General features: G+C 39.2%; 2 long non-coding RNA genes and 2 other non-coding genes across 4 annotated transcripts; 3 read left to right on the forward strand and 1 right to left on the reverse strand.

The window, feature by feature from the left end:
• The first annotated feature begins 1449 nt into the window (after positions 1-1449).
• Positions 1450-3227, forward strand: LOC140523564 (uncharacterized). The gene is made up of 3 exons (XR_011973422.1): positions 1450-1543; positions 2406-2556; positions 2662-3227. It is a non-coding gene; the product is annotated as an uncharacterized lncRNA (long non-coding RNA).
• Positions 3228-6830: 3603 nt separating this feature from the next.
• On the forward strand, positions 6831-6902 carry TRNAP-CGG (transfer RNA proline (anticodon CGG)). Its single transcript has one exon. It is a non-coding gene; the product is annotated as a tRNA-Pro (tRNA).
• An 8992-nt stretch (positions 6903-15894) lies between these two features.
• LOC140525591 (uncharacterized) lies at positions 15895-16648 on the reverse strand. The gene is made up of 2 exons (XR_011974065.1): positions 16307-16648; positions 15895-16083 (listed from the first exon to the last, which is right to left on the reverse strand). It is a non-coding gene; the product is annotated as an uncharacterized lncRNA (long non-coding RNA).
• Positions 16649-16756: 108 nt separating this feature from the next.
• Positions 16757-16828, forward strand: TRNAW-CCA (transfer RNA tryptophan (anticodon CCA)). Its single transcript has one exon. It is a non-coding gene; the product is annotated as a tRNA-Trp (tRNA).
• The last annotated feature ends 3389 nt before the right edge of the window (positions 16829-20217 follow it).

Raw genomic sequence — 20217 nt, forward strand, 5'->3', positions numbered from 1 at the left:
TTTGAGTTCCAACTTCAAAGAACTTATATTCTAATGGGAAGAGATATGGAAGCATATATAATAACATTATACATAACATTATACATAATCCCCATATATAATATATACATGTGATATATATATGTGATACATAAGTGCAAACTTGAAAGCACTATGCTTTTTAAAAGAGCTTTTCAATTATTTTAAAATTCTTATTTATAATAAGCTCTTATTTTAAAAGTCTCTCAGAGGAGCTGAGATTGGTAATGACTGGACTCTGTTCCTGGTTATGCGATTTAGGCAATTCATACTTTTGTTGATGTTTCTTCTTCCTTCTCAAAGAAGACCGTGACATCAGGAAGGTGACTTGCAAGTGAATTGGATTTAAGCGAGGGAGGGCTGTGCAAAATCACCAACCTCACTTTCTCCTCTAGAGCTATCTGGGTGCAGTGGCAAGATATAGAACAGAATTACTGGAGATCCCTTCCCATCCCTTCCCCCTCACACTTTTGTAGAGAATACTGGACACAGAGTCAGAAGGACTTGGTTGAATACTGATCTAGCAACTTTGTGTGTTTGTGCCATTGGGCACAATGTCATGCATCTCAGGACTTTCAACTTCCTCAACTTCAAAATGAAAGGGTTGGACTCCAAAGTCCCTCCCAGCTCTAAATTCAGTGAAGAAATGTTAAAGAAATATATTTGTCCTGGGCTGTGTCACAATCTCTTTTTTGCACAATCTCTTTGCCACAGATTTATGACATCAAAATTACTTTTAGACATACAATAACAGTTGCAAACATTTTCCACAAACATTAAGAGAAAAGTCCCTCCTTTACAATAGTTCTAGGTACCAAAGACAGAAGGGAAGGTAGTGGACCTGGAAGAAGGAGGACAAATTCTCCTGCATTCATGGAACTGCCTTGGTGAGAAGAGGGACAAGACTGAAACACAAATATGAAGTGTAGGAGGGAGTCTACAACTGGTTAGAGTCAATATCAAAAGACATAGAAAATGACAGTCATATGGGTGAACTGTCAAGTGAAAGACAAATTTAAACTCTGTATCTCATTTTCCCCATCTGTAAAATGAAGGTGAGTGACTTGATGACTTCAAAGTTTCTTTCCACTTCTAAATCTGATTCTGTTATCCTAAAGGCAGAACTAGGCAAAAAGGCAGAAGTTACAGATGACACAATGACCACAAATCTAATTAAATAATAAATTAATCACAGTTTATTGTGAACAGCAATGATGGATTCTCTTTTCAGGGAAACGGATCCCAAAGTTCTAGCAAATAGAATTGCTTGTTTATATGATTACAGACATATGAGAAGTCATGTAAGGATGGGAAGCAAGTGACTAGTGAGATCAGAAGCCGGGAGAAGGTAGGAGCCTTCAAAAACATTGTGACCTCATTCTTTGATCACAATCTGGGAACTGGCGTTGAGTAAGAGAGAACTTTGGGACTAGATTACGTAATTCAATTTCCCAGATGAGATAAGGGCACCTTCAAGAGTGCTACATGGAAGCAGATAGAGGAAGCAGTTATTCATATCTCGAAAGTAGGTGACCAACATCTATGGAAACTTAAGGGGAAGACAGTCAATGCCTTGGCAATCTAAGAATCCAGTTTATGTTTTGCAAGCCTGCATATAATATATTTTCTCTCTCTTCATCATAAAATGGGTCAAATAGGATCCTTCTTATTTCTAACACAGGAAACAATTTTGTGCATGGAGTTAGACTATTTTCAGCATACAGAACATAAAACTATAAATACCATGGGAAAGCAGGGAAGGCAAATTTTAGGGATAGGGTTTGTAATTTTCCTGTATCACAGAGAAGCAGATTTTGGTTCGCTATCAAAAGGAATAATCCAACAATCAGAGGTATCCAGAATTTGAATGGTTTGCCATGTCGCTAGATGGTGCTTCCCATTACTGAAGATGTTAAAAGAGAGGCTGAAGGTGCAATAAAGGGTGAATTAATGCTTCAAGGACAACTTATACTTAATGCACTCTTACAGCTGATAGCCATAGAATTCCAGAGCTAAAAGATACCTTTTAGGTCATTTAGTTCAGTTATCCTAATTTTACACAGTAATTTACAGTAATTCATGTCTAGAAGACAGGTATCCATCCTTTGTAAAGCAGCATCTGTGGGAACTCATCAATGGAAATTCCTCTCTCCTTTCCCCACTCCTGTTCATACATTTACAGAGGAAGAAACTGAGGTCCAGGTAAGTGAAGGAATTATTCTGGTTCTGGTTAAGGCAACTTTCCCAATAAAATGAAGGAGCTGGACTAGACAAACAAGGCTCGTATTCTTGTAGTAATGAGAGGTTCAAGGGTATGGTACATTGCATATATTTTCAGACATTTTCAATGCACTGATCAGTTTTGCTGATTTTTTTTTCTTTTTGAGGACCAAAGAACCTACTGCTCTGGCACCTACTGCATAGAAAAGAGAATACTCCAGTTTTGTAGAGAGCAGGTGGTTGTACAAGCTCTCTTTCTGGCTAAAAACTGCCCTTGCAGCGTGGTCATTGAAAGGGGAAGGGCTCCGGGTCTCATGGGTGAGTCTGGGCAAGAGAAATAGCAAGGGTTTAGTTTTCCATTGCACAACTAGATCTCACTTCAATAAACAATCTTTACTTCTTGTTTTCTTTTTCTCTTCCCAGAAATAACTACAAAATGATGATGATGATGATGAAGAAGAAATTTGGCATGGTGGAAAACAACTGTAGTTCTTACTTCTTTTAAGACTTTGGTTGGTGGCTTGATTGATCTTGAAAATTCTGAATTTCAGAGGGCTAAAGCCAACTGGGTATTTACAATGAGATGGGCATGAATATAGTGAACCCTTCAGAGGAGAAGGCTACCAGGTTGACTCAGTGGTAAACGTATTTTAAACCTGGGCAAAATTGGAAGATCTAGTCTGAAATAAAAAAAAAGAAAGAAAAGAATCTAGATATTCAGGGACTTCTCTGGTGCCAACAGAGTCAAGGGAGTGGGGAATCTTAATGGGAGACCTCTTTTTCTGGAGATGAAGCTTCTACCTACTCCATGGCAAAATCTCTTCAGTATGAGAAACAGTCTTTATTGATTGTATTTCCCTGGGAAGTTCAGCTGGATCTGGTTCCTCCATAGATAAGATTGGGTACCACAGAAGCAATATGGTGCCCTGCTGCGTGCCTTACATACACTGCTTGATGTTTTTCTTTTTCAGGATTTCCTCAGGAAATAATACAACAGTTTTCATTTTTTAAAAAGTTTCTTTACTTCTTAGTTTTTTGGGAGAGAAGATAATGAAAGTATTTCCCCCACTCTCCTCTTTATTATTTAGTACATGAAACTTTGAATATTATATACAACTTGCCTTTCTTTTTTAAGTATATAATAATTTCAGCATCTAACTTTCTAAGCAGTTCTGCTTGTTTAATTCTTCTGATCTTTCTCTTCTGTGCATTTAAAAAATGATTCAATGACCTTTTTTTTAAAACGTTTTCCCTAGCTTCTTCTCACCTCTCCCAATCTTAACTGAAAAAAAGACAAAACTCTTGTAACAAATATGTTGCACAGATTCTGCATCTATCCTCATGGGTCACAGATAAGCATATATATACTCCCTGACTCCATCCAAAAAGTATACTATAGTACAAATTCTTCATAGTTCTTCAGGGATCGGAGAGAAAACGTACATCTTTTCTTTTACTCCGTAGAGAGAAGTGTTGTACATCAAACCATTTTTTAACCTTCTTCAAATTGTCAAAACAAACTGTTTTCTCCAAACATTGTGTTTCTTGAAGCTACAATAACACCACCTGTAGTCTCTGGATATAGGCATTTAAAGTAAGGGCTACACATTATCTCATTCCATCTTTACAACAATCTCAGTAGATATTATCTAAATTTTACAGATAAGGAAACTGAGGCAAGGTTAAGTAAGGATATGAACCTATAGTTACTCAGAGTGTAAGACTCAAAGTTCAAGTGTAAGACTCAAAATTGTATACTCTGACTCTCAAGGCAGAACTAGCATAATACAAAATAGCTAACATTTACATAGCACTACTGCTACCAGACACTACTATTACAATTTTTATGTCATTTAATGCTCACAAAAACCCTGAGACCTAGTGTTATTATTATCACCACTTTTAGGATGGGGAAACTGAAACAAATGGGGGTTAAGTGACTTGCTCGAGATTTGAGGTAAGTGTCTGAGGCCTCAGTTGAGCGAAGATCTTCCTCAAGGCAAGACTCAAAGGCAGATTGACATGCTTGTCTACTGCATCCCTAAGTGCACTTAGTGCCTTGGTTGAAATACATAGCCTCCTTCCTTCTTCCTCTCCAAACATATTAAATTGGCATCCCAGTCAAGCAAAAGGAAGCTTGGGGTTGCCCTGCTTGGACTCTATAAATCAATTTTTCATTCTATCTCCTACAAGGATTAAGGCTGGGAGTTGGGAGGCGGGGTTGTTAAATTTTGTAAAAAGGCATTCTTCTCTCCTGATGCCATAGGGATAGGAAACACTCTAGTGAAGTTGTTCAACTCTCATATAGGGCTACTGGGGTATATATGTTACCTCATATAATTATGGGATTATACATATATACACATATGCACACACATTTAATATATAATTAATTTAATAATAATAAGGTTTATGTGCCTTCTCATGTAATTAGTATTGGTTAGAGGTGGGATTAAAACTAGATTCTCTTGACTCCAAGGTTGACTCTCTATTTACTATGCCATGCTCCTAAGGAAGTATTAGAATCTCCTATTTTACAGGAGAGGAACCTGAGGTTCTGAGATATAAAATAACTTGCTCACAATCACATAGCTAAAAGCGAGCCCAAACCCATTTCTTTCTACTTTAATCTCTGGGACTCCACTGTCTTTATTAGTGAATGGCTTTCCTAGTCTACTATTCCAGAAATGCCCTAACCACACTCCACTTCTCTCCCTATTCTGCTTTCATGTTTTCTACAGCTTCCCTAAGCTTATTGCTATTGTGTTCATAACCATTACACTCTTCTCCTCCTTTATTTCTGAGACCATAATTAAATCGCCTCTTCCATTCCCCCCCCCCCCCCAAAAGTATCTCAATTACTTACTATGGCCCTGCTATAACTTTCCCTGCAACTATCAGTAACAAAGTGTCCCTTCTCTGGCCACTAATCCCCTGTATTTGTTGTCTGCTCCTTGAGGGCAAGGATTGACTTGGCTTTATTGACTATGCTCCAGTACTTAGGACAGTGGTTGGCAAGAAGGGCTTAATAAATGCTCTTTAATGAATTCATTCATTTATTTATTCATTTATTGTAGCATATTGTCTCTCTAATGGCAGGAAAAGTAGAGGACAATTGGAAATGTTGGGACGATGAAGATTGTTGGCAAATTCAAGAAGTGTTATCCTGAACAGACACAAGGGCAAAGAACTAGAAAAGTACAGAATGATAATATGAACTTCTACTTTGATGGGAAGCCTGTGAGCCTAGGCTCAGGGTACGTCTCACTGTCCTGGAGAGATACTAGTGACAGTTGAGTGAAGGTTCTTCACCGAAGTAGAACAGTTTAATTTTTCCTTTCAGTGGAAGGAAAATGAGGAAAGATGGGGGTATAGGATGAGGGAAGTCCAAGAGGGTTCCTGGTTCCCCTGGGGATCTCTTACCTTTTTTCAATCCAGTTGGTTTAGGTCAAGAATCAAAAGTTCTCTTAATGTGGGCAAAAGATAGAGAGGTAGGTATATAACATAATGGAATGCCCTTTCCCAGGCCCTTTTTTGCCTATCAAAATTCTACCAATTCTCAGCCCAAGGGTCATCCCTGACCCTACGCCTCCCCTGATTGTTTTAGTACACCATGCTCAGTCTCTCCCCCACCTACCCCTGCTCCTATATACGTACTAATCTTATAACTCTCATGCTGTATGTATTTCTTTTCCCCCAATCAGACTGTCAGTCCCATGAAGGCCGTCTTCGAGTCATCTTTGTATGAATCCTTGGCACCGAACATCTATGTACAGGAATGAAAGAAGCCCTCTCATTCTATCTCCGTCCTCTTTTCTAGTCTGTTTTCTAGGTGCTCCTAGTTCCCAGGGCCTCAAGAGGGGTTGAGAAGAGAGAAGTAAGAGGGAGTCTCACTCACATAGGAATTAGAGACTAGCCCGATAATTCTCCTTCATCAAGCCCAGGAAAAGGGTCTTTGTGTTAGACCAAGTAGTCCCTATTCTCCTGGGAAGAGGTAAGTGATCACATCCTCAAAGGTCAGGGTCATCTGTGGAAACCGGGGCAGTACTTGAGCACTCAGAGACAGGAGCTGGACCCCCCGGCGGGATCCTGGGAAATAGCTAGAATGGAGGTAAAAGGACAGAGACAGAAGAGGGTGGAGTGGGGAGGGGACTTTAATACGGAGATCCCAGGATAAAGGATAGCTGGACTGAGGCCAGGTACAATCTGGGGGTCCTAGGACGCTAAACAGGGAATGATGTGAAGAGATGGGTACCTGAGGGGAAGACAGACAGACAGAGACAGACACACAGACAGACGCAGACACAGACACACAGAAACACACACAGACACAGGCGCACACACACACACGGACTGAAACACACAAGGGGCGGAGTTGAGGACCCTTTCCCTCCTTCCAACTTCTCTAAACGCGCTGTTTTCTGGGAGGAGCTGTAGCCCGGAGTCTGAGCTCTGGGCCAGGCGTCCGTATTAACAATTTTCTGTTCTGCAGTTTTGCCCTTTATCCAGAGACCCCAAGAATTCATTTTCTCGGCGCACACACCCTTGCACACACAGCCTCAGAAGTTTCTCTCTGGTCCAGACCTTTCGTCGGCTCGTTGGTCTAGGGGTATGATTCTCGCTTCGGGTGCGAGAGGTCCCGGGTTCAAATCCCGGACGAGCCCATTTTGGGTCCTTCACTTTTTAATAGACTCCAGGGAACCTGGAAATGTGGTGATGAGTGCTAGAGAAAGAAGCTGTGAAGTGATCTTGAGGACGGACTTAAGTGGAAATACGTGGAAAAAAAGAAATTTAGGTAGAGATGGGAAGCATTTAGCTATAACAAAAGTGATCATAAGTGATAGGGGCAGAGAATTTCTGAGATGAAAGAGTAAAAGGTACGGTTGGCTACATAACAAGAAGTCAGATTGTGATTAAGCGTTAAATGTCAGCCTAAGGATATTGTGCTTTATTCTCTAGCTAGTGGGAACCAATTCAACCCGAAGGACAATATAATGAACTCAATATTTTGGGAAGATTGATCTGACTGCTCAAGATCTCACAGCATTCCTCTTGACACACTGTATGGTCCTGGCATCTATCAAGCATTTGCATTCTGCTAGGGGGAGAGAGGAAAGACAACACATAAATAACTATGCGAAGACAGGGGTAGATGGAAGGTAATTTGACAGTTGGACTAGCAGCTGGGTCTTTCCAGGAAAGGTCTCTTACTGAAGGTAGGATGTGAGCAGAGTACTGAAAAAAAGTCAAGAGGAGGAAGAGCATTCCAGTCACGAAGGTGAGCCTGGGCAAATGGAGTTGGATCCTCAAGTCCATGGAGTAGAAAAGGCCCCAATGGTTAAGGTTTAAATGCCAAATAGACGACATCATATTTGATTCTGAAGGCAATAGGGAGTTACTGGAGTTTACTAAGTAAGATGACATGGTTACAGATCAGAACTTCGCTTGAGAAAAATCACTTTGCCAGCTGAGCGGAGAATGGATTGGAATGGGGCAAGATTTGATGCAGGGAGAACAATTATAATTATGGAAATAAAATGCTCTTACTATTTTATAATCCTTTCTAATAGAGAAGGCTAATTGGCACAGTTGAATGCTGACAAAGTCAATTCTGCCTCAGTCTTACTCACTTGCCCTGGGCAAGTCATTTAACCTCTGTCTGCCTCAGTTTCCCATCTGTAAAATGGGAAACTTAGAGTTTAATAATAACAATAATAAGATAATACCTGTAAAGTTCTTTGCAAACTTTAAAGCGTTATATAAATGTTAGCTATTATTCACTGCTACTCATGCAGACATTTGCAGTTCATAGTAACATGGTTTTCAATGTCTGGCTGGGAAGAATTTCAGATATTCTTCCCCATCCCATCTCCATAGAAATCCACTAACTCGTTATCCCTTGGCCTCCGCCCACCCACCCAGTTCAGCACCCCACTGTGTTTTGCCCCACGCAACAAATTTTTTAAAAATTCATCTTAAAAAAATTGACTCAGAAGACTAAAGGTTCCAGCAGCTGACAAAGCTTCTTGGCCACCTGAGTACAAAAAGGCCACAAGGAGTCCCAGCAGCTTCCCCCATAGTGGACAACACAGGCTCAGGAAATTAAAGGAACTGAGGTCTGTCTGTTTGTTGAGATTCTTTTGCATGAGTATCTTTTTTGGTAACTGTCAGATGATCTCTGAGTGTTTCATTTTGTTCCACTTTCAAACCTGAGTTAACATCCTGGCCTGAGAAACCACTTTCCAGCACTTACCTCGCAGAGTTGTTGTGAGATAATATTTGTAAAGTGCTTAGCACAGTCTGCCACTTAGTGAGCTCTATTTTAAATGCTTATTCCCTCCCTCCCACTCTCTTGCCCTAACATTTCAAGTTAATTTCCATATTCTGATTTTACTCTTTAATTTCAATGTGGAATTAATTTAAGCACTTATAAACTTTTTTAAAAAATTAATTTTTATTTTTACATCACATTTTTAAATATATCCCTCTCTGACAGGAGTCATTTCTATGACTCCTATAACAAAGAACATAAAAGAAAGAGGAAAAAAACCAGTTCAAAAGTAATCAGCGCATCAACAGAATCTAACAGTATATTTGTGTTCCACACCTTTGGTGACCCACCTCAGCAAAGAAAGAAATTCTTTTTTAATTTAAATTTAAAATTTTTTTTTACCTGATTTGTAGTTAGAGGGAGTGATGAGGTTGGAACTAGATTATCTCTGAGGTTTCTTCCAATTCTGATAGCTGTAAGCACTGTTACTCATCTCAGGCTCAGATCTTTTGGTTGTTGGGATGGGGTGGTTTGTTTAGTACTTAATAAACCCTCTAGGTTTCCTCCAGGAAACTGAATCGCTTCCACTTGAACTGTCTTGGGAAAATTCTGAGGATCACCTGGCATGATAAGGTACCAGACACTGAAGTCCTTGCTCGAGCTGAACTGCCAAGCATTCAAACTATGCTTCCCAGAGTGTAACTCCGATGGGCTGGCCATGTTGTTTGAATGCAAAATGTACGCTTGCCAAAAACACTATTTTATGGAGAACTGGCATGGGGCAGCTGATCACATGGTGACCAGAAGAAACGATACAAGGACACTTAAGGTCTCTCTCAAGAACTTTGAATTTGACTGTGCAACATGGGAGACACTGGCACAGGACTGCTCAGCATGGCGTGCCCACATAAGAAAAGGTACTGTGCTCTTTAAGCAAAGCAGAACCTGGACAGCACAAAGTAAATGCAGGATGCGCAAATTTGGAATATCCACCCCAAATATTCACCCAGACTATCTGTGCCCAACCTGTGGTAGAGCATTTCGAGCTCGTATTGGTTTGATCAGCCACAGTTAGACACGCTGAAATTTCACTTTACAATGGTGATGTCATTTTGGTCCTCTTCGAAGATGAATGACAACCAACCAATAAACCCTCTCATGAGATAAATCCTGAACCTGATTAGCAAAAAGAGAAACAAATCACACAGAAAATATATAGGTGGAAAATGAGTTGGGGTCACGTATATCTAATTATACTAGTACCTTGGAAATGTAAAATAAATTGTAGGAAGGCCTACAACACATTGGGTAGGTTTTCTGGATGGACATGATTCATGGTACAGATAGAGAACACTTCATCATTGTACCGATAGAGAACACTTCATCATTGTACAGATAGAGAACACTTACTATGTGTATAGTAAGTGTGGAGCATGAAACCAATTCTCAACTCTCTCCAGGCTTTTTCATTGGGCTGGAGATGGTTTGATCACCCACCTGCACCTCCACTGGCAGACTGGAACAGTTCCCTAGGTGAGGGTGGCTATACAGCTACAACTCAGTCTTAGAGTACTAGGGGTAAGCGCACATTTAGGGAGTGGGGAGGCTGAAAAAGGAAAAGACATCTACTAGTCACTACTCTAATTCCTAATGGAGAAGGAAATGGTATTTGGAGAAGGAAATGGCAAACCTCTCCTGTAGCTTTGCTGAGAAAATCCCAAATGGTGTCACAAAGAGTCAGACCCTACTGAAACTACCGGACAACAAAACATAACTCCTAGATTTCCACTGACGTCCTTCCTATTTAATCATATCAACCAAGATGGTACCATTCACATTAAATCAATAAACCCTGACCAAACAATGTAAAATTATAATAACAATCCACCCATGAACCAAGGTCACAATATCCCTGGGTGAGTGGGCACAAATTCAAAGGTGAGGGAAATTCATGTTCCCAGATCATTTTACAACCCAGTTTAGGGAACAGTATGTACTTTCAACGAAAAGCAGTTTCTGCTTAAGTTGGAATCTGAAAAGCTATTTGAGGCACATCTCTGGTTTCAAGGAATTTCTTCCTCTTGAACCACAGAGAAGGAGCTGGGAAGGGTGCAGGGGACTTGGAGGAAAGGAGAGGTTTTTACAAGCTCTTTTTACAAGCTCTAGGTTGTCCCTTTCTTTTTAAGCCTTAATCACTAAATGGGCACTGACTCACACTGAGACCTGTTAAAGACCACCCTGGGCCATCTTCAGTTGTCCTGATCTACATCTGGCCACTGGACCCATATGACTTCGGAGGAGAAAGTGAGGCTGGTGACCTTGTAGAGCCCTTTCTCACTTAAATTCAATTTATTTACATGTCATGACATCATCACCCTGATGTAATGGTCTTCTTCAACAACCAATAACCACCATAACAGGTGGTACTATACAGAAAGTCAGCTTTTAGGATTCTGTTTTCTCCAGTCAGCAACCACCATCAAAGCTTTCCTCCAATGAAAGCAGCTCTCCTCACCAAATGTGGAAAAGTGTCATGAAAACCTAGAGAGAAAAGAATATTAAGAAGGTGATCGTCATCAGTGTGAAAGGCTTCAGAGAGGTCAAGAAGGATGAAGATGGGAGGAAAGGCCATTAGGTACCACCACTCTCTTGGATGACCTTCCTGGAGCCACCCTTTCCCAAACTCTACTTTCAGACGCTTGATTTTACCTTAATTCTTTTCTTTGTTCTCTGAAGCAATCCCATATATATATATATATATATATGCATGTATATGTATGTATGTATATACACATACATGCGCACACATGTATGTACACACACGTGTGTGTATGTGTGTGCATGTATACACACATATATGTACATATACATACCTATATAAACACACATACACACATATGTATATATACACACACTGTATGAAGTGAACTTGGCTGAGGTTTTTTCCCCATTTTTAAAAAAACATTTTTATTTAAAGTTTTAAGTTTTTAATTCTATCCTTCCCTCCCCTCCCCCTTCCCTGAGACAGTAAGCAATCAGATATAGGTTATACACATGAAATTACGTAAAATATTTCCATATTAGTCATTTTGTACAAAAAGATTCGAATGAAAGAAAAAATGAAAGAAAGTGAAAGATAGCATGCTTCAGTCTGTATTCAGTCAATATGAACTCTTTCTCTTGTAGAAAGTATGCTTCATCATTAGTCCTTTGGAATTGTTTTGAATCGCTACATTGCTGAGAATAGCTAAGTCATTCACAATTCTTCATTATACAGTATTGCTGATACTGCAAACAACATTCTCTTGTTCTGTTCACTATGCATCGGTTCATATAAGTCTTTTCAGGTTTTTCTGAAATCATCCTGTTTGTCATTGCTTGTAGTGCAATAATATTCTATTACAATCATATACCACAGCTTGTTTAGTCATTCCCCAATTGATGGGCATCCCTTTGATTTCCAATTATTAGTCACTGCAAAAAGAGCTGCAATAAATACTTTTTACAAATAGGTCCTTTTCCCTGTTTTTTGGATGTCTTTGGGATATAGACCTAGCAGTGGTATTACTGGATCAAATGCACAGTTTTATAGCCCTTTGGGTATAGTTCCAAATTGCTCTCCAGAATGGTTGGATTAGTTCACAACTCCACCAAAAGTGCATTAGTGTCCTAGTTTTTCCGCATCCTCTCCAACATCCAACATTTTCCTTTTTTGTCATATTAGCTACTCTAATAAGTATGAGGTGGTACCTTAGAGTTGCTTTAATTTGTATTTCTCTGGTCAATAGTGATTTAGAGCATTTTTTCCTATGATTATAGATAGCTTTGATTTCTTTGTCTGAAAACTGCCTGTTCATATCTTTTTACCGTTTATCAAATGGGGAATGTCTTGTATTTTTATAAATTTGACTCAGTTTTCCATATAGTTGAGAAGTGAAGCCTTTATCAGAGATACTCATTGCAAAGATTTTCCCCCATTTTTCTGCTTTCCTTATAATTTTGGTTACATTGATTTTGTTTGTGCAAAAACTCCTTAATTTTATATAGTCAAAATGATCTATTTTACATTTTGTTATGCTCTCTATATCTTCTTTGGTACTAAATCCTTCCCTTATCCATAAATCTGACAGATAAACTATTCCATACTCTCTTAATTTGCTTATAGTATCACCCTTTATGTATAAATCATGTAAATTCATTTTGACTTTATTTAAGATGTGAGATGTTGGTCTGTACCTAGTTTCTGCCATGCTGTTTTCCAGTTTTCCCAGCAGTTTTTAATCAAATAATGAGTTTTTCTTCTAAAAGCTTGGATTTTGGGTTTATCATTTACTAGATTACAATAGTCATTTACTATAATGTAATTTGTACCTAATCTATTCCACTGATCTACCACTTTATTTTCTTAGTCAGTACTAGATTGTTTTGATAATTACCACTTTATAATACAATTGGAAATTTGGTATGGCTAGACCACCTTCATTTGCTTTTCATTGATCCCTTTATATCTTTGAGCTTTTGTTCTTCCAGATGAATTTTATTATCTTTTAGCTCTATAAAAGTTTTTTTGATAGTTTGATATGGTACTGAATAAACAGATTAATTTGGGTAGAATTGTCTTTTTTGTTACATTCCTTTGGCTTACCCATGAGCAGCAATTGACATTCTTCCACTTATTTAGATCTGACTTTATTTGTGTGCAAAGTGTTTTATAGGTGTGTTCATATAGCTCCTAAGCTTGTCTTGGCAGGTGGACTCCCATGTATTGTCTACAGTTATTTTAAATGGAATTTCTCCTTCTGTCTCTTGCTGCTGGACTTTTTTGGCAATATATGGAAATGATGATAATTTATGTGGGTTTATTTTATATCCTTCAACTTTGCTAAAGTTGTTAATAATTTCAAGTAGTTTTTTAGTTGATTCTCTAAGTATAGATACCATCATATCTGTAAAGAGTGATAGTTTTGTTTCATCATTACCTAATTCCTTTAATTTCTTTTTCTTCTCTTATTCGTATAGCTAACATTTCTAGTACAATATTAAATAATAGAGGTGATAATGGGCATCTTTGTTTCACCCTTGATCTCACTGGAAAGGCTTCTAGCTTATCCCCATTACAGATAATGTTTGCTGATTTTATATAAATATTACTTATCCTTTTATGGTATGCTCCCTATGTTATGCTCTCTAGTGTTTTTAATAGGAATGGGTGCTGTATTTTACCAAAGACTTTTTATACATTTATTGAGACAATCATTTGATTTCTATTGGTTTAGTTATTGATATGGTCAATTATGCTAATAGTTTTCCTAATATTGAACCAGCCCTGCATTCCTGGTATAAATCCCACCTGGTCATATTGTATTATTTTTGTGATATATTGCTGTAATCTCTTGCTAGTATTTTATTTAAAAATTTTTGCATCAATATTCATTAGAGAAATTTATCTATAATTTTCTTACTGCATTTTGACTCTTCCTGTTTTGGGTATCAGCACCACATTTGTGATGTAAAAGGAATTTCGTAGGACTCCTTTGCTTATTTTCCCACATAATTTAAATAGCATTGGAATTCATTTAAAGAAATGTTTTGTAGAATTTGATTGCAAATCCATCTGGTCCTGGGGATTATTTCTTAGGAAGTTCATTGATGACTTGTTCAATCTCTTTCTAAGATTGGGTTATTTATTTTATTTCTTCTTTCTGTTAATCTGGGTGATTTATATTTTTGTAGATACTCATCTATTTCACTTAGATCGTCAAATCTATTGGCATATAGTTGGGCAAAATAGCTCCTAAGAATTGTCTTAATTTTCTCTTCATTGGTGGTAAATTCACCCCTTTCATTTAGAATACTAGTAATTTGATATTCTTCTTTCCTTTTTTAATCAAATTAACCAGTGGTTTATTTATCATATTAGTTTTTTTATTAAACCAGCTTCTAGTTTTATTTATTAGTTTTTAATCTCTCCTTTGATTTTTCAGGATCTAGTTGCACAGTTTTAAATTCATGTGCCCAGAACAACCCATGAAGTTGGAGTTCACTTGGGATGTTATGTTGTTCAGGGAATTTATAAAAATAGTAATCATCAATAAGATTCTCTCTTTAGTTCTGGAGCCCCCAACTAGTACAGAAGCTCTGCCCTTTTATTTCTTTGTTCATAATCTGCCAGTTACTCCCCCAGTTCTCACAGCCTTTCCCTTCACAAACAATGAAGTAAATCCTTTATCTAAATCAGTGGTACTAAGCACCATGCTTTACCAGTGTATCTCATTTGATCCTCACAACAACCCTGAGAGGTAGGTGCTATTATATACCCATTTCACAGTTTGAGAAAAGAGGCAGAAGTCAAAGTGGTCACAATGTGAGGCAGGATTTGAACTCTGATCTTCTTGACCCCATCTCCAGAAGTCTACTCACTGGGCAACCTAGATGCTAATTAAAAGAGAACTTAAACAACTTAAAAGAAAAAAAGTTTTGGATTTTACCTCTGTCCTCTGTGGCAGTAAAAAGGAAGGAGAAGGGGGAAAGAAGTAGAGCCCTTTATCAGCTTTCAAAGAGAGAAGAGCTCTACAAGTATTAGTTGGCTCCAGCCATACTCTTCCTCAGTGGGTTGTAACAGCTAGCTGCAATACTCCTAAGTAGAATGTCAAAGAGATTCTTTTCCAGATTTAGAATCTAGAGCTCTCCTCATTCAGTTTCTTCAAATTAAAAACCACCAGGAAAGATATGCACAGATATCCAAGATATCTTCTTCTGTTCAATGAGAGATCTGATGGAGAATGTTGGAATACCTAGAGCCATAGAAAGACAGAGAATCAGCAGTAAAAGGAAGGGAGAAACTGAGGCTCAGAGAGGTGACTTTCCAGACGTCCCTGCGATCTGGGTTGGAGTCAGAGTCTCTGTCAGTCTCACACATATGGATGTGGGGTGGGTGACTGGAGGTGGGCTACACAGGTGGGATTTAAGCTTTGCTCTTTGGTTCTATGACCCATAATTTTTTCACTCCAGCTATACCAAAACCCCTCTTTTCCCCTGCCTCTTGGCTTCCCCTGGTTTCCTTTAAATCTCAGCTAAGCTTGCATCTTAAAAAAAAAAAATTAACTAACTATCATTTATTTTAAACATTCTTTTCTTTTTAAATTTTGAGTTCCAAATTCTCTCCTTTCTTCCCACTGTGAAGACAAGCAATGATATCAATTATACGTGTGAAATTATGTAAAACATATTTCCAGATTAGACTTTTTCTTTAAAAAGTAAGTAAAATAAAGTGAGAAAATCATACTCTATTTTGCACTCAGAATTCATCAGTTCTTTCTGTCTTATGAGTCCTTTCGAATTGTCTTGGATCATGGTACTGATCAGAGTAGCCAGATCTTTGCCACTTAAATGTTACAATGTTGCGGTCGCTGTGCACAAACATCTCCCGCAGGCCTCCATCTTCTACAAGAAGCCATTCCCTCTAGCGCCCTCTAGTCTTCCTTCTGAAATGACCTTCACTTTACATGGCAGTCTAGAGCTTATTTGTGTTACAAAGTTGCCTGCACGTTATCTCTTCCACTGGACTGTGAGTTCTAGAGAGCAAAAAAAAGAAAAAGATTTTTATGTGTTTGTATCCCTAGCACTCAGATCAGTGTTTGGAACATGATAGGCTCTTGGTAAATACCTGGCGCCTGACTGACCCTTTCTTTTCCCTCCGCCTACCTTTTCCTCCAGACTCCCAGCCCCCTAAATTTGTTTCCCCTCCAGGTGATAGCAGCGATTTGTAACTTAGTACCCGCTTCTCTCCTTCCTCACCCAGCACTTCGCGCCTCTCCTTGTGAAGCCTGACGTGGGAACCTCTGAGGGCGACTGAGAATAGAATATTTTGGTCATTCTCGGTTAGAGGGAGGATATAGGGAGAGAGAATGGAAAACAAACAAGCCTACAAACAGCCTGAGCGTTAGGGTTTGTGATTCATTCCCAGAGTGGCCCGGCCGACCAGGAAAGGAAGGGATGGCAACCAGCCGCAGCACACACGAGCGCGCCCGACCTGCCCGATCCCGCCTAGAAAATCTCGGGCTGCGAGACCCAAGGAGGGAGAGTGTTCCTTCAAAGGCGCTAAAGCGCGCGTGGCGGCTTCCCTTCACCGCAGCTCCCACCGGACTTAGGCTCGAGAAACGGGCCAGGAAAGGTAAGGCGGGACTTGAGAAATTCCACCCATCTCTCGTCCTTCCATATACTTGAGTGAGAAAGAGAGGCCGCTGTGGCCTCGTGGCGCAACGGTAGCGCGTCTGACTCCAGATCAGAAGGTTGCGTGTTCAAATCACGTCGGGGTCAAAACTTTTGCCTTACCCCATTTCTAACCAAAACGAGGTTTCTTTATTGACCCGTTAAAAAATAACCTTATTATCTGCGTGACCTCTGAGCACTTTGAAATTGACCTCCTGCCGAAGAGTAAATAGGCTATTATGTTGCCTTTAAGATAGGAAGGGGCTTAGACATTTGCAACTTTTCCTCTTCTGAGCCTGGTTCTTCTCCCTCGAATGTTTTGCGATTCAGTCGATCGACAAGCATTGATTAGGTCCCTACTGTTTGCCAGACGTTATAAGATGCACAGGGTCCCTCCCTTGAATACTACTTAAAAAAATACATTGTATTGATGCTTTCAAATGATGACAGTCATCTCTGAAGACTACAGCCACACTGTAGTGTGTCCTGTACTCCAACTGAACCTTCCCCTTGTAACAAAGTAAAACAGTTTAGCAAAAGTAACCAATAAAACAACCACTTCTTTTGGTCATTGTTGACCACCTTATCATCCAGGATGTTCTCCCCTCTCTGGGTTTTCCAGACTTTGCTCTCCCTTGGGTCTACTCCTACCTTTCTGACTGTTCCTTTTCCATCTCCTTTGCCAGATATTCATCCATGTTCTACCCAAATTGTTAGTTTTGTGATAGTAAATTGGGCCATCTTGGTCTAGCCCTTAGTCACTGAACGAGTGTTGCCTTCCACAAACTGAGATCTAGGAAAGACCTAATTGGGAAAGGCCAAGGTTACCCTTTCCCCCCCACACCCCTGCATCCTGGGCCAGGGCCAGTCCTCTTGACTTTTGTCTTGCCACTGGACTTCCATGACCCTGGAGGAAAGAGTGAAGCTGATCAAGTTGGGCAGCTCTGCTTCATTTACATCCAATTCACATCCAAGTCAAGACATCACACTTGTGATGTAAGTGGTCCTCTTTGAAAATGAAGAATGAACAACCCACTAACCATGGGCGTATCACAAAGGCTTTGTCTGGAGCCCTCTTTTAATAGTCTTTCCCTTTGTGACTTCAAAAGTTCCCATGGGTTCTATTAGTATCACTATGCAGATGATTGCCAGATCTGTTCATCTAGCCCTAATCTCTTTCCTTTGCTTTAGATTGCCTATTGGATGTTTCAAAATGATCCCCTGGGGTTCTCAAATTCAACAAGTTTAAAACTCATTATTTTCCCTGCCCCTAAACTTCCCTATTTCTGTTCAGGATACCATCACCCTTTGCCAAAACTTCACTCACCCTCACTCCATGAGAGGCAGCTTGGTGGTACAGTGGATAGAGCATTGGCTCTAGAGTCAAGAAGACCTACTTCAGAGATTTACTAACTGTGGGACCCTAGAAAAATCATTTGATCTCTGTTTGCTTCAGTTTCCTTATCTATAAAATGGGGATAATAACAGTGCTTACCTCAAGGACTGTTGTATCCAGTAATTATACAGGATTTAGCATTGTACCTGATATGTAGTAAATGCTAAAAAAATGTTGTTGTTATTCAGTTGCCAAGTCCAATCAAGTGTATCATCCCAAAGGTTTTGGCATCTATTTTCTTCTTTTTACTCACATAGCCATAGTCCCTAGTTTAAGATCTTATTATCTACAGTAGACTATTGCAACAGATAACATGTGTCTAATCTTTCCTTCTCCAATCCATCCTTCACATAACTGCCATAGTGATATTTTAAAATCACAGGTCTCTTACGCTACATTGCCAACAAACTCCACTGGCTAACTATTATCACTAGGATCAACTTAGGATACTAACTATAATGTTTTGCATTTAAAGTCCTTCAAATCTGGCTCCAAACACTTTTCTAGCCTTATTAGGTATAACATATACATGGAATGGCCATCCATAATGTAAACCTCACACTTTTCACATGGGGAATGCAGATATCTACTCACTTTCTTGGCTTGCTCATTCATTTCAACTTGCCTTAACTGTGAAGTTAGTGAAAAGTTCCCAGAGAAAGCCCTATTTGTAATCTTATTGTGGGAGATTATATTCTTCCTAAGCACCAGTTCAGCTCTCAAACCCCAAGGGATAGAATTCCTTTTACTCAAAAGATAATGAGAATTTTAGATCTTAAACATAACTGATTATTTACGTAATGTGATTGTCTCAGTGTGACAGCGAGTGAAATATATGGCTCATTGTAGGATAAAGAATAGATATCTCTAGCATCCTCCTTCTACCCTTCTCTAAGAGAGACTGATTCCTGGCAAGAGCAGAAGCAGGAGGTTGGGTTCAGAGGATGACATTCTGCTCTCCTCAGAGAGAAAAATACTGGGCTACAATATTCTCTCTGCTTCCTTAAAATAAAAGGAAAAATAATTTTAAGCTTCAAGCTACAGCTCCTAATCACTTCTTTACCAGGAAATGAGGCCCCCAAGCTTTATATTTAAGACTTGGTCTCCTCATCAGATACCACTATGAACACCCATAGCAAATAGCAAAGAAGCCCATTTATTCAAGTTGATGCCAAAGCAGAAATCAGAAAGTATACATATGAAAATGTATATACCAGACCGTCCAGACCAAAGGAACTTTCCCAGTGGGAAAGAGATTTCTCAGTTCAACTGTGGGAGAGAATTTCAGATGTCATTCAAAGGGAAATCCCCCAAAGTCTACTGTAACAAGCTAGGAATGAGATCCTGATTGGTCTTACATGTTGGCTTCTTCTCTCTTGGGAGAAGTTGAAGTGGCTCATCTTCTCTCTTGAAGCTGGTAGCTGGAAGCATCCAAAGAGACTGAAGAGACTCTCTTTTCTCTCTCACTTTCACTAACTCTACCCCACCCCTTATGCAGGCACAAGGCATTGATGCTCCTAGTGAGGAGAGTTCTGTACTGAAGAGCTTTGGGGTTGGGTTATATTTAATAATACTAGAAGACAAATGTTATCTCAGGTACTCAGAACAAATGCAAGAATAATAAACATATCACAATGCATACGTAAACTTGAGTCACACTTTCCGACTAGTGGCACTCCATATTTGCGAGGGAGAGTGGGCAAACACAGAAATCTGCCAAGAAGGCACATGAGTGAAGAAAATCCATGTGCTAAGAGTAACTCACAACCCTGGAAATATAAATTTCAATATCTTCTTTTTATTTGAAAAATGTTCATAAAATGTTGTGATGTATGTAACTTCTGTGTCGATTGGTGCACGAATCTCAGCCAAACTAGTTGCTTCATTGGATGACTTTTCTTTTTGTCTACTTTTAAGCGGATGCTCTGCTCAGCTGGATTTACTCCTCATGAACAACTATTATCCATCACTTCCAGATTTAAGCTTATTTGAAATCAGTCTTTTCACCTCTATCTCTCCTCTTATCTTACTGAGCTCAGACTCTAGGTCATCTCTGTGAATGACCTCACCTTAACTTATTCTATACTAATTATCATCTTCA

Source organism: Notamacropus eugenii, chromosome 2, assembly GCF_028372415.1.
Source record: "Notamacropus eugenii isolate mMacEug1 chromosome 2, mMacEug1.pri_v2, whole genome shotgun sequence".
NCBI classification, from domain to species: domain Eukaryota; kingdom Metazoa; phylum Chordata; class Mammalia; order Diprotodontia; family Macropodidae; genus Notamacropus; species Notamacropus eugenii.